Here is a 4067-nt window from a genome sequence, read left to right on the forward strand (position 1 = left end):
GATTATTGTGAAGATTAACATGCCTTAGATTGTTTTAATTGCCCTAATGTGTTTATTTTGCAAAGATTACATGTTCTTTAGGGATTGTTCATGATGCTAGGGTTTGTAAAATTTAAATCCGAATTTTGAGTGTCTAATTCATGATGTTGGGTTAATGTTTGATGATTATGATTCTTGTGAAGTAATTGATTGTGTTGATGATGTTGATGTCAATTTGGCCGGGTCGTTTTTGAAAGTTAGTGAATTGCTAAGCATATTGTGAATTGTAATGAAATTTTGAAGTATGTATGCTTGTTTTTCACATGTATGGGCCTGTTGAATCAATTTAATAGAATGGAATGCCATAATGTATGTTGTTATAAGGTCATTTGAGCTAAAAATTGTGAAAAATTGTATTATGATTAGTGTTGAATATGTTTAGAATGCAAAGTTAAATGCTATGACCTATGACACAACATACTTGAATCTTTTAAGTCCTATGTTTGTGTTACATTGTGATGTTATGATTTTCATTTTTGAAAGTGTATTAATGAATTCAAGTTGACTTTGGTTGACTCTGGTATAAACTTGTGAACGTGCACTTTTGTGTAAATGAATCATACTACTTTTGAACTAGGAATTGAGTGATTAATCTCTCCTGCTATTCGGTTATATTTTGGCTAACATTAACACAACGGTTTCTATGTTCTTTTGGTTTTGTGTTTAATGTTTTGCAGGGACAAACAAGCAGGGGAGGACCGGCGCCTAAAAGGGGAAGACCATCAGGTTTAGCTCCACCAAGACAACCACCACCACCACAAGAACAACCTCATTCATCATCTTCTTCGGGAGAAGAAGAAGGGGAGGATCTCAATGATCCTAGGGTTTGGTTAAATCAGGTACAGAATGACGATGACTACACCGAAACCTTTGAAAGAATAAACCGCAGGCCCATTAATGCTACTTGGTATTTCATTTGGGGGCCATTGGAGGAGGCGGGCATGCGCCGACATGTTACTAATCTACTCGCCATTCCATACAATAGAGTAGTAGCCCACGCCTGGGAACATCTTTTTAGCATCAATGAACCAATCTACCCGGTGCTTCTTAAAGAATTCTACTCTACAATGCGGTTTAGCAATGTAGCCGATTATTTATCCGCTGAGTTTCTACGGTTTCGTCTTGGAGGCCAAGACAGGGGTTTGAGCAGTTTTCAAGTGTGTAGAATTTTGGGTATTTTTGAGGAACTCACCGACACACAGTTAGGTGAGTACTTGAGGGCTTCGGATTACGTTGGCCGACATCAGTTTGATGATACCTCTTATTGGCGCCGAATCTGTAAGCCAAATATTGCGCCGGCTCATTTTCGATCAAGCAAACATCGGTACAATGAAATCGCAGCCCGAGATGATAAGCTGCTTCACCGACTCATTGCATGTACTTTTAATGCAAGGATAGAGGGTAATGAGAAGGTGAAAACCTTAGATTTGTGGATTATGGATCAGATCAAGCGGGGGGCCTATACCGATATTCCTGGGTTAATCGGTAATTATTTTCTTTCCATTGCTACCGAGACGCGGGTACGAAAGCCTCTATTGGGAGGGCACTACATAACCCGATTTGCCCGACACTTTAACATTGATTTCGACAGATTACAGGAATTACCGAGTATAATGAAACCTTTGAAAAAGGTTTTTTATATTAATGCCGAAATCCTTATGAAAGACGCAAATGGGCATTTGGTCCCCTTTGTGGCAGCCGGTGCAGGTGGCGCGAGTGGCAGTGGTGTTCAACAGGAACAGGAGCAGGAAGAGGAGGCTGAAATGGAGGCCCAAACTAATGTTAATTTGCAGGTTCCGTGGCAACCGTCCCAAGAGAATTGGGACAGTTTGGTTGGTAGTGTTAACAACATGCGATTGAGCCCGAATGAACAAAGGAGGCACAACCAACAAATGTGGGATAGTCAGGAAAGAATGGAGCAACGACAGATTGCTCAAGTGCACGATCAGGGATGGATGAGTTATGGTATTGATTGGAATAACCATAACTCAGAGTTGTTTTATTCCAACCCCGAGCAGTACTATGGGACGACACGTCTGACACCCCAATATTACACGGATCCTCAAAACCCACCTCCGCCTCACCCGATTTATGATAATACCGCTGCGTTGCAGGATGCTCGGAACAGATTTGAGCAGCAATATCCACAGGGACGCCCGTACCGCGATGGTTCGGGTAATTATTTTTGGCCGTTTGATAACTAGGCCTGCGTGCCTATTGGATCATTTTGTACCTTGTTTTTAGACTATTTTATTTGTGTGATGTATTTTGATACAATTTCGGTTTGTAATAATTATACTAATGTGTGGTTTGATTAAACGGATGTGGTTGAATAAACACCGTTATTTTTATATGCTTTGTGTGGTTTGTTTATTTTGTGCAGCATGATTGAACTTTCAAGACTGGCATTAAGTTCAGCGACATTTGATATTATGATGTGTGTATGATGATAATCGCGGACTAGACGATGCTCTTATGCTGGCAGTAAGTTCAGCGGCATCCGTCTACTTGTTCCACGATTTACAGGTTAAAAATTGGAAATTTCTACAATCACCCTATCACTTTGCCCTCTAAATTTAAACTTTTTTTCTGATTTCATGCAATGAGGGCCTTGCATGATCTCAAGTGTGGGGTGGGGAGTAGAAATTTATCGGGAACTCGTTTTACTAAAAATAAGGCGTTAAAGGCAAAATAACTTATAAAAGGTTAAATTTTATAAAATTGATTTTAAAATTTATAGACGGATTAAGATCAGGTTTAACAACCGAATTTCCATCATAAATATAAATTTTTAAAGATATTTTATAAATTTAATTGATTATAAGCTTATATAAAAATTTTTAAAATTTTCAAGCAGCCTTAAAAACGATTAAAAGCCCGAAAAACATTTTATACACATTATGGTCTTAAAATTTAGAAAACAAATGTTGTTTTGCATTTTAAATTATTAATAGTCTTTGAAGTTGCTCCATCATTCAATTATTTGAATGAAAATCCTACTAGTTTAGTAAGCTAACGAGTAGGTCACTTGTACCAAAACGAGTGTAAACCGTGAGAGAGCGGTGATTGTATAGCGTGGTCGGAAACCGGATCTCGCGCCAGATCGAAAACCTTAAGGAAGATCCTCATTGTTTCTCCTAACAAGGACAATGTTGCGTCCGACCACCTCTTATGACCAATAGGATGTATCTATTCCATCCTAAAGGGAGTCAAGTCTCCCGAACGACACACTTGCTGATTTATTTCAGAAGTTGTAGTCCAGACCAGTTGTAGGGTGACGAAAAGTCTTGAAAAGTCATTGCTAAAATCGACTGGAAATCTACCAGGCCTCAACATCAAACAGGGAAACTGGTAGTCAAAGCTTATCTCAATGAGGGAGATTTGCTAGCCAAATGGGAAGCGCACCATGATACACAAATTGTCAGTGATTGATCAGATTCCCAGTGGATAACCTCCGGAAAGGTAATATATCAGCTTTTAAGCCTGATAAACTTTAATCTTTATGATTGACTTAACGGATTAGATGATTACCTCATAATTGTCAATGATATCCGGACGTGATGTGTATCCTCCTAAGCACATTATTTTCTACCGACATCTTGTAATGTTAGGTACCGTGGGAGGGATTGGCTTGACCAATAGCGGGAAACCCGCACTCATTTTTCAAAATTAAGAAAATCCGACAAAATCGGAAAACGTGTCTAGTATTTAAAAACTAGCATGATATTTTCAAAACCTTAAAACGTTTTCATCAAGGTCCTGATTTCCCTAGGATCAAATTTTTCGGATACTTGATTCTAATCTCCCAAAAATGTGTGTGTGTGTTTCCATTGTGTATAAAGCGTGCGTGTGATTTCAATAAATGTGTGATATACTTAAAGCGTGTGTTTCCATAGTGTATATAGTGTGAGTTGTGTTTCATATCAACGTATGTGTTTCGTGTGCTTCGAGTGATTCATGTAATGTATGTAATCTATATTGTGTGATTATGATTAATAGTGTTCTACTTTGTAACGAAAGAATTGCTT

The sequence above is a fragment of the Rutidosis leptorrhynchoides genome, chromosome 2 (assembly GCF_046630445.1).
Source record: "Rutidosis leptorrhynchoides isolate AG116_Rl617_1_P2 chromosome 2, CSIRO_AGI_Rlap_v1, whole genome shotgun sequence".
NCBI classification, from domain to species: domain Eukaryota; kingdom Viridiplantae; phylum Streptophyta; class Magnoliopsida; order Asterales; family Asteraceae; genus Rutidosis; species Rutidosis leptorrhynchoides.